This window comes from Petaurus breviceps, unplaced genomic scaffold, assembly GCF_028583685.1.
Source record: "Petaurus breviceps papuanus isolate PSGF00001 unplaced genomic scaffold, PetGlider_PUasm1.0 187, whole genome shotgun sequence".
NCBI lineage: Eukaryota > Metazoa > Chordata > Mammalia > Diprotodontia > Petauridae > Petaurus > Petaurus breviceps.
Genome location: NW_027185799.1, coordinates 18,548,871 through 18,559,751, shown reverse-complemented (window position 1 = coordinate 18,559,751; position 10,881 = coordinate 18,548,871).

Sequence of the window (10,881 nt, the reverse complement as noted above, 5' to 3'; positions counted from 1 at the left end):
TTTAGTTGAATATTTTCCCTTCCTCTCCACTCCTTTAACTGTTTTTAGACTTCTTTTTCTCTATCTTTTCTATAAAAAAAATTCCCCCCTCATCTTTTTCATTATTTCTTTTACTTTTCCATTTCAGTTATTTATTCTTGTATTCATGGTCATTATGATTTTTATTTCCTGCTATTTTTTATATTTTTTCAAAAATAAAGTTTTTAAAATACATATTTTGTGTTCCCTTTCTATATGATTTTTATGTTACTGACTTGCTGACTTTCTCCCTTTGCCCCCTTTTTCTTTCATATATATATATATATTTCCTGAATACTAATTCCTATAGTAGACAGAAAAAACTAATGGCCTATAGAAGAAATTATCTGGTCTCTGCACAGCTTATTACTATCCTTTGCCTTCCATATCATCACTACCTCATCCCTATCCTCCACCATTTACCATGAAATCTCCCCTCTATGTCTATGTCTTTCCCCTCTTCTGGGTATCAGTTGTCCCTAGCAATTCTGATTCCCCTTATTCTAAGGCAAGATATGGTCTGTGTAATCATAATGCTCTCTTAGAGGAAGTGATCTTCTTAAGCAACAAATCTGTGCAAATTATACCATTGTGAGGTGCTCAATTCCTATTATAGAATATATCATATCCCTATGATAGTACTCTTCATTGAAACCCATTCCACCACTGAATTGTGACTCCATCACTCTTTTCCCCTTTGCCATCTGACCTATTCTCACATAGTTTCTCTTCTTCCTGAAAGACTATAGGTCCCCATTCAAAATTAACCATTGCTTTAAGGTACATCACATATTTCCCTCCATATTTGTCCTCCCTATCTGCCTTGATGTACCCTCCCAGTCTCAGAAAAAGAAAACAGCATCAACAAAAATACATTGATGCATGTGGAGGTGGGGTAGTATAAGCCATAGTACCATGAAGTTTAAGGTCTTTTCTTCTACCATCTCTGCTATTTGATTTTAGTTTTTAAGTTTCTGGTGTACTTTTAAAAGGAAATCTATTAATGGTCCTTCTCTTTCTGTTTCGTTGCTATTGTTTGTGTTGTTAAAGCCATGGGTGTTCTCTTTCTTCTATTTATTATTATCACTTGTTTTACTGTGGGTAATTTATTTTATTATCTGTAACTTCCTCAGTTGTATTTGTTTACTTTTCTTGTATTACTGTGCTTTGGGTCTTTGAAAATTGTATGATTTCTTCATGTCTGTTTTATTGTTTTGTTTTTGTTTTGTCCAAAGGAATGCTGCAAATGTTCCTTTAATTAAATGTCCATTTTTTTTTTCATTGATGATTAGGCAATGTTTTCCAAGGAATGTTGCCTTGGGTTATCTCTTGAGTTAATTTTGTTCTTCAAAGCACATTATTCCATTCTCTCTGTGGTTTCTTATGGAGTAGAAGAGTATTATGCAGTCGTGATTTCCTTTCCATTCAAAATCCTTTCTTTTGGTAACTTGCTGCATTTGGGTTTGTCAGTTGGAATTGTTAAATTTAACCTCTATGTATCTTGGAATATGGAGCAAACATGATTCATTTTGTTATCCTATAGGTGATTATTTTTATTGGAACTTTTTTTTTTCATTTTTCTGACATTCTTGGATACTTTTCTTGTATTAATACTTGTCCTCATCATATCCTTTTGGGAAACCTTAAGTTTTCTCTATGCATCTTTTCTTTAGTAGACTTGGCTTATATGGAGATACTATTTTCTTTTAATACTAATACTTTTTAACTCTTTTTTTATAGATTGAAACTTACTTCTGTTTATTTGCCTTCTTAGTAAGTTGTTTTCTTTCTTTTTTGTTTTGTTTCTTTGGAGACATTTGCTATCATTGGTATAATTTTCTCTATTCAGTTAATTATTCCTGCTGTGCAGGCCATAAAAACTGATTTTGTGTTTCTAATTTGTCTATTGAGACATCTGGGAAAATCCTGTTTCCATGCTTTCTTTTCACAGATTTGTCGATCTTTTTATTTATTTAATATTTATTCATGTTTATCGACTCCCTGTTTTGTCTGCTTTGTTGCTTGGTTTCAGCTCCACAGAACAAGATGCCCTACACTGGGTACCCTTTAGTATCTCTCACCCATCCCATTTTCCTGCCTCGTTTTGTGTGTTTTCTCACTCCATTAGATTGTAATATCTTGTAGTCATGCATTGTTTTTCCTTTTTATTAATTATATCCCCAGTGCTTATTACAGTACCTAGCATGTAATGAGTGTTTAATAAATGTTTATTGTATTAGATGTTTTTCTGTCATGATATTTTTTTCCATAGAGCTGGATTCATTTAGATGACCTACAAGTCATATTCCCTTTTGTTTTTAATATATTCTCTGTTCTTTTACTAACTTGTATTCAAGGTATTTAACTCAGTTTTCTTTTTCCTGAGTTCTTTTGATTTTTCAGACTTTTCTCCTTATATTCTCCTATTTCTCTCTTTCTAACACATTCTTCTTTGATGACAGTTTCCTTGGGGGTTGGAATTCCAATCTCTCTCAGATTCTTATCACACCAAGGAATTTATTTTTCATCAGCCTCTTTCTGTGTCCCCAGTGATTTCTAGAGGAAAAGAGCTGGCCTCATCTGGACACCATTTGCAATCCTCTTTATTCCAGACCTCGTGGAGTCCTACATATAGAATGGAGTTCCCTCTATTCCTCACACTTTGATTGAGTAGTGCATACATTAGTCTAAATGTGCTTCCATTCTGTAGTACCAGGAAGATCAGGGTTCTGGCTTTTGACTTTCAATTTTATAGAGCTGCTGAGGAAAGAAGTTACTTTTTGAAGGTATACACACACACACACACACACACACACACACACACATATATATTTAATATTGTGTTGCCCTGCAAGAGAGTGGTGGACAGGAGAAGATAGGGTGTGCTCTGTGAGTATGTTAGGGATTATAAACAAATCTTTTGTTAGTTATTTAGGTTGTTACTTTGTCAGGGTTCCATACTATAAGAAGTGATGAGTAGGATGCTTTCAGAACAACATGGGGAGACTTACACAAGCTAATAGAAAGTGACATGATCATTGGAAACAGATGCTATATGTAATTCCTATTTGGGAGAAGTTGGAGAAGTATGATGATCAGAGAAAAAATTCTTCCGTCTTGTTGGTTGTATGACCTGCGATAAAACATGTGACTTTAACTCATAGGAATGATTTGATCTCTCTCTCCTCCTACAACATTTTGTTGATGTCTCTGATGTAGTACTGAGATTTCGTTCCATGTTTTAATTCTTTATAGTTTTTTTTCTTTTTATTCTACCTCTTTTCCTTCATTATAGTAATCCCTGCAAGAACTGGAACTCACAACTTTTCAGTACCCACTCCTCTGGAGCTCTCTCTTCTCCACTCAGTTGCATTCCTCTGTGCTTCCCCTTCATGACTCAGAGTCAGGTACCATATTCCCCCCACCCTCTTCAACTTCATTTTATAATTTATCTTCCTCTCTTATATTGCAAGATGCCTAAGGATAAGGAATATCTTTTGTCTTCCTTTCTATCCCCAGTGTTCAGCAAAGTTATTGATTGATGGACTGAAATTCTTTTATTTACCTTTACTGACATCCTTCCTCTTCTCCAAATTTCCAATTTAGCCACTCAACTAGGCCCAATTCATGAATCTTTCCATGATTCATAATGCAGAAGTAATCTGGCAGTCCACTTAATTTTCATAGCATTTTGTTTTTTAAATTTGATGGAAAGTACACTAAACTTCAGGTGCCATGATCTTTATTTAAATTCCAGATCTATTCCTCACTCTCTGTGTTACTTTATATAAGTCACTTAAAACCTCTTGGTCTCAGGTTCTTCATCCATAAAGGATGTCCACCCATAAAGGAGTTCAAACATGTGACCCTCTATTATCCTTTCTTATCCTAAATCTAGAATCTTAAAAGTGTTTTACTGTACCTTATATATACAATATACATATGTATATTTTTAAGACAATAAACCATTTAAGCAAAAGAACTTTCTTGCTAATTCCTATTGTAGATGCTATACTAGCTATATATATATATATATACTATATATATATATATACTAGATGCTATACTTTCTTAAAAATGCCTTCAAGAAACTGTCATGCTTACCTAATAGATTGAGATATTGCTGCAGAACCCCACATAGACTTTATGTTTACATAGAAATCTATTCTGGTAATCTTTGCTTTTAATCCTGATCTATCTTGGTGCATGACATATGTTAAGGAGATAGTTTCCCAAAGTGTAATTTCCTTGTATGAAAAGTTCCCTCACAATTGCCTGTCTATTGTACGTGCCATAGGACTTTGCCAGAAGTTTACCAAATATTTGCAGAGTGCATTAAAGAAATGATGGAGAAAGCATCTCAGCTTTGCCCTTTTAAATTCTAGCTACAGGATGGAAAGTAGAATATGAAATTTTTCTTGGTTATCAAAATCTCTGCTGTGTCCAGGACCTACTAAAGTGAAGAAGTTACAGCTAGAGAGGCATGAGTCTATGATAGATGGTATCCATTTTCCACAGACAGGTCTAGCAGATCACAGTAACCTCACTACAACCATTGGGTTATGGATTCTTCATAAATAGTCAGAAAATGACCTAAATATGTGCCTAGATAATATGGACTTCAACATTTCTAGGATCCATAAATTCATCTCTGTGGGTACACCTTATGGCATTGCAGAACACAATTGGTCTGTAATACGGATAGTCTTTGAGAGTTGCTGTGGCCACATAATTTATCTGCCTGCATCCAACCTAGTAACTGTCTATTCTCTCTTAACCTAATTACAATATACAAATTAGTTGTCAAGTCATAACCTGGCAGAAATATCTGTTGCCACTTTCATATATATATATATATATATATATATATATATATATTCACATATATTTCACATATATAATATATATAAATATATACACACACACATATATACATACATGTACACATATATACATATACAGGTATACATGTATGTATGTGTGTTTATATATATACATATAACAAAAACGCTTTTTTTTTCAGCTTCACCCTCAGGAGACATAAAATTACTTAATATGAGCTGAAGTTTTATTATCACACACAAAAACTTTCAGCTGCCTTTCTTCCTAGAATCAGTATTTTTTGCAGCCCTTTTAATTATGATGATCTGTCTTTCTATAACATCTCAATCCTCAGAGTTCCAAAAGAAGAAATAGAGGATTTTTTATACCTTAAATTATGCAGTTATACTTAGACCAATAAGAACCTTCTTGGATTTTCACATTTCTTATGTAGCTCTGTATATTTTTCATGGTTTTTACAATAGGCTTCTTTATTGACTCTCCATAAATCTTTCATAAGAACAAAAAAGTTGGTTTTTCAGGCTTGCAGAAGGATTAAACAAGTTGCTCTAAAATACTGAATACAGCTACATTTCCTGAATGTTTGAAATTATTTAACAAAACCTGTAGATGCTATACTTTCTTAAAAATGCCTTCAAGAAACTGTCATGCTTACCTAATAGATTGAGATATTGCTGCAGAACCCCACATAGACTTTATGTTTACATAGAAATCTATTCTGGTAATCTTTGCTTTTAATCCTGATCTATCTTGGTGCATGACATATGTTAAGGAGATAGTTTCCCAAAGTGTAATTTCCTTGTATGAAAAGTTCCCTCACAATTGCCTGTCTGCTAAGTATGCTATGGGGAATGGAATGGAATGGAAGGAATGGGAGTAACAAAGTGGCCTCATTTTTTTTTACCTTTTTAGATTAATGACTCCATTCTGGGATAAAAAATGGGAAGAGGGAGCCTTGTTATTTAACCAATGCTAAATAATCCCCATTCTAATGTTTTACTATAACATTTTCTGTCTCTTCACCCCATATCTAATTATCTGATTTCTTCTTGTATATTCTTCTGTATATAAATGTGGTCTTCACTGATAAACAGTGATGCCTCTCTTGTGCTTAAGTAGTTGAGGGATCATTTTATGAAGAAAGTCAATATAAGACCTGGTATATACCTTATATATGAGTGGCATATATGCTGTTTCTATGAAGCAAAACATAGAATATACCTCAGTCATTTGTGATTTTTTTCAATATTACCTTATAAGATTTCCCTCTCAGAGTTTATAAATGACCCAAGAAACTATCTAAAGGATATATTAACTAGTGGAATCATCATATAACCTGTATTAAATATTTATCACCTGTAGTAATAGTATGGAAGAAACCCAGGAAGATTCAGATGTCTATAGACTGAAAGATTTCAAATAAGAGAACTAAGGTACACCAATACTCCTATGCCATGGGGTTACTATATGCCCTGGACTACTTGCTAGGGATTAGCATTAGTCATTATCATTATCAAGTCTGTGAAGTTTTCTATTGAGATCCAAATGACAAAGTAGGCCACCATTACTTATTCAGAAATATTCTACCAATTTGAACATATGTCCCAAAGAATCTTGGGGAAGGATCTGCCACTTTTGGAGGGGAACAACTTTGTAATTTCAGTGTGGTAGGAAGCTAACAGTGAGGATCTTATTCTTTCCATGTGTACTGGCACCTTATCTGCAATATATAGTCTTACTGAGTTGCATAAAGCCACTGCGAGGTTATGTGACTTCCTCAGGGTTTGAGTGAGAGCTGGTTAATAGTGAGGAAATCAGCTCAATATAGCTTCATCTTGTCATTAATCAGAGATTCCAAACCAGTTTAATGTCAGTAAAAGCACATAGGCATATTGACAGTCACAAAGTGAAATTTTATCAAAATTATGTCTCGTCCTGAGTCATTCATATATTAAGTCCTTTATTGGCAAATGCATTAGGATGCTGGTGACCATCATTCAGAAAAAGACTGCTCCCCAAGCTTCTAGCTAGCATTATTATATAGCAAAGGGTTTTAACCTGGGCTTGCTTTAGCTAAGTCAATTAAAGTTGAAAGGTTTTTATTAAGTGCTAAGCTCTGAGGATAGAAATAAAGTAAAAGACAACAAAACAAAACAAAACAAATAAATAAACAACCAAAAATAAAATAGCAATAATATGCTCAGAGAGACCATAGTCTAGTGGGGGTAAACAACTTTCAAAGAACTATGTACAAAGAAGATATATATATATATATATATATATATATATATATATATATATATATATATATATATATATACACACATTATAAATTGGAGATAATTAAAAGAAGGAAGGCACTGGAATGGGGGAGAATTGGGAATGGCTTCTTGCAGAAGATTGAATTGTGCCTGGGACTTGAAGGAATCCAGGAGACAGAGAGAAGTAGGGAAAGAAATCCTGACATTGGGGGGCATCCCATGATTAATATCTACAGTCATATAGAGTGTCTTGTTTGAGAAATAGGAAGGAAGCAACTGTCACTAGATTGAAGAGTATGTGGTGGGGAGTAAGGTGTAAGACAATGGGAAAGGTAGCAAGAGACCAGGTCAGGAGGGAATTTACAAACCAAACTGAAGATGTTATTATTATTATTTTTTTAAATCAATCGGGGTTAAGTAACTTGCTCAAGGTTACATAGCCAGTTATTTCTGGGTGTGGTGCTGAGTATCTAAGCCCAGATTTGATCCAGGTCATCCCGACACTGGAGCCGGTGCTCTTACTCGCTGAGCCACCTGGCCACCCCTAAGCAATTGGGGTTAAGTAACTTGCTCAAGGTTACACGGCCAGGTGTTTCTGGGTGGGTGCTAAGTGTCTGAGCCCAGGATTCGATCTCCAGGTCATCCCAACACTGGAGCTGGTGCTCTTACTTGCTGTGCTACCTGACCGCCCCAGAAAATGTTATTTTTGATCAAGGAGATGATAGAGAGACACTCAAGTTCATTGAAGGGGAAGTGGTGGTGGTAAGGGTAATGACATGGTCAGATCTGTGTTTGAGGGACATTAATTTGATAGCTGATTGGACAATGGATTGTAGTGGAGAAAGACTTGTGGTAAAGAGGTCATCCATCAGGCTATTTTAATAGTCTAGTCCTAAGGTGATGAAGTCCTGCAACAGGAGAATGGAAGTATCAGAGAAGAGAAAGCAGCATATATTAAATATGTTATGAATCAATAAGTTTTGGCAACAGTTTGGATATGAATGTTGAGAAAGTATGAGGATTAGAGAATGACAGTTCACTTGAGAGCCTGGGTGATTGGTTTAATGGTAATGACTTAACTGTAATAAAGAGTTTAAAAGAGGGAAGGCCTTAGAGGAAATATAATGAACTCAGTTTTTGGACATGTTGGATATTTATGGGATATCCAGCTTAAGATATTCAATGATCAGTTGGAAATGTGATATGAGATGTTAGGGCTGGATAAGTTGACCTTAAATCATTAGCATAAATGATGATTATCAAAGCCATAGAAGCTTATGAGATCACTAAGCAAAACAGAATAGAGGGAGAAGAGTAAAGAACCAAGAGAGAGCCTTGGGGGGAACAAACAAGGTTTGTGGACATAACTTGGATGATGATACAGCAAAAGTAACTGAGAAGGAATGGTCCAAGATATAGAAGCAGCTACATGATGTAGCTGATAAAGTGTTGGATATGGATTCAGAAAGACCAAAATTCAAATCCTGCTTCATATATTTACTACCTATGTGACCTGAATGACTTACTTCGTCTCAGTTTCCCAATGTATAGAATTGGGGATAACAATAGCATCTACCTTCCAATTCATTCTTGTCCTTTCTACAGCCTTTCACACCATCACCCTCTTCTTGAGTGTAGCAGCAAGCACCCCAGCATCCCCAGGGTGACTGACAACACAGGTTCTTACATCTGCTTTGCTAAAAGAAAGAAACTCCAAATGGGTTAACAAGCTTACTTTAATCAATCAAACATGTATCATTTACCTAGTTCAGGGGAAAAAGATCAGCACCCCGAACTTCAGAGTATAGAGACGGAATTATCAAGACAGAGAAACAGATAAAGCAGACAGGTTTCCAAACTGTCCAACCATTACATCCATACCAAATCAACATCTGGGTTTTTCAAAGCCAGGGGGCTCTCAACAAGGGCTTCCCAAAGTCTCATCTGATCAAATCACAGAACACTTCTCAAAGTGAGCCCCAAAACAAAGCCTCACATCAGGGCTTATATAGCCTTCTCCTGGCTCAGAAAAAGTAACAACCTTCTGGACTCACTGGCCAATCAAAAAGTATCTACTGAAAAACAAACCTCCATGAGCTCCAGGTGCACTTTAGCCTAGGGGCAGGGAAGATCTTAAAAATGTACATTCCCATTACATTGAGATTCACTTTTCTCTCCATTTTGGTGACAAGACTAACACTATGGATCAAATGAGATACTTTAAAGTGTTTTGTAAACCTTATAATGCTTCATAAACACTAGTTATTGTAGTTGTTATTGTTGTTAGTATTAATAGTGTCACCAAAATGTAGGACAAGAAGGATGAGAAATGGGGAAAAAGCCATTATATTTGTAATTGGTAATATATGAAAAAGAAAATGGCAAATAATTTCAGGATTTTTGTCAAAAAATCCAAATGAGACCAAGAAGAGTGGGACAAGACTGAACAACAATTTAAAAAATTGAAAAATCAGTTGCAATAAAAGGTTGAGGTCAGAAACCAGACTGAAGAGAGTTTAGAAGTGAGAAGACTATAAGTGGAGGAACCAATTGTAGATGGGGTTCTCAAGGGATTTAGCAATGAAAGAAAGAAGAGATATATGATGATAGCTAGTGGGGATGAACAGATACTGTGAGAGTTTTTGAGGATGGGAGAGATATGGGCATGTGTGTTAAGTAGTAGGAAACTAGTTAATAGATAGGGACAAATTTAAAGAGAAGTGAAGATTATTGACCAACCTCATTCACAAAACCTGACATTTTGTTTTCTTTTCTTTTTCTAAATTCTGGTTTGATTTATTTAAATATAATAGTGATGGGACCTGGACCTATGATTTCATTAGTATATGGAAGTCTTGGGTGAAGAAACTCCCTTCAAAGCCAGCACTTCTTTATAAGGTAAGATCTTAGAGACACATCAAAGAACTAAGAGATTAAGTGATTACCCAGGGTCTATTTGAGATGTCAAATGTGGCAATGGAACATTTTGAGGTTGGTTCTCCATTCACCACTGCCTTCCCCCTCTGAAACATAGCAAGATGGCTGTAAATGGCAGCACAGCAAACTGTGAAGAACTTTTGAATAGCTAACCACTAACTGAAGGATTTACTATGATACCTTCTTCTTGCCTCATAAATCTTCCCACTTAGTGGAATGGGAACAATAAAGGATGGCAAATAATGGATCCCACCAAGACTTTCTTGGCAATTGTGCTTCCTACAGTCTTCCTGTTCACACCTCACTTTATGACCATTCCTACCCAACCCCAAAATAGTACTCTGCTTTTAGCTCCCCATTAACTTTTCTTTATCTTGTAGCAAATTAGGTCACCATGGTTATCACTTCACCATGGTTCCATGTAGGTACACTTCCCACTACATATCTCAGCAAGTGTTATAGGTTTTTCCCCCATGAGAATATATTCTCCTTGTGGGCAGCAGATACCTCATTTCCTAGTATTTATATCCCCAGTGCTTATTAAAATGTCTATCACAAAATAAGCACAATTTCTCTATGCTTCTTCCTTTTTCTTCCTTCCTCCCTTCCTCTTTCTTTCTCTCTATACCTGTCAGTCTCCCTGGCAGCAAAGTGGTATAGTGGATAGAATGCTGGGCCTGAAGTCAAGAAAAATCATCTTTGTGTGTTCAAACCTGACCTCAGACACTTGCAAGCTGTGTGACCCTTGCCTTAGTTCCTTACCTCTAAAATAAGTTGGAGAAGGAAAATGAAAACAACTCCAGTATCTTTGCCAAGAAAACCC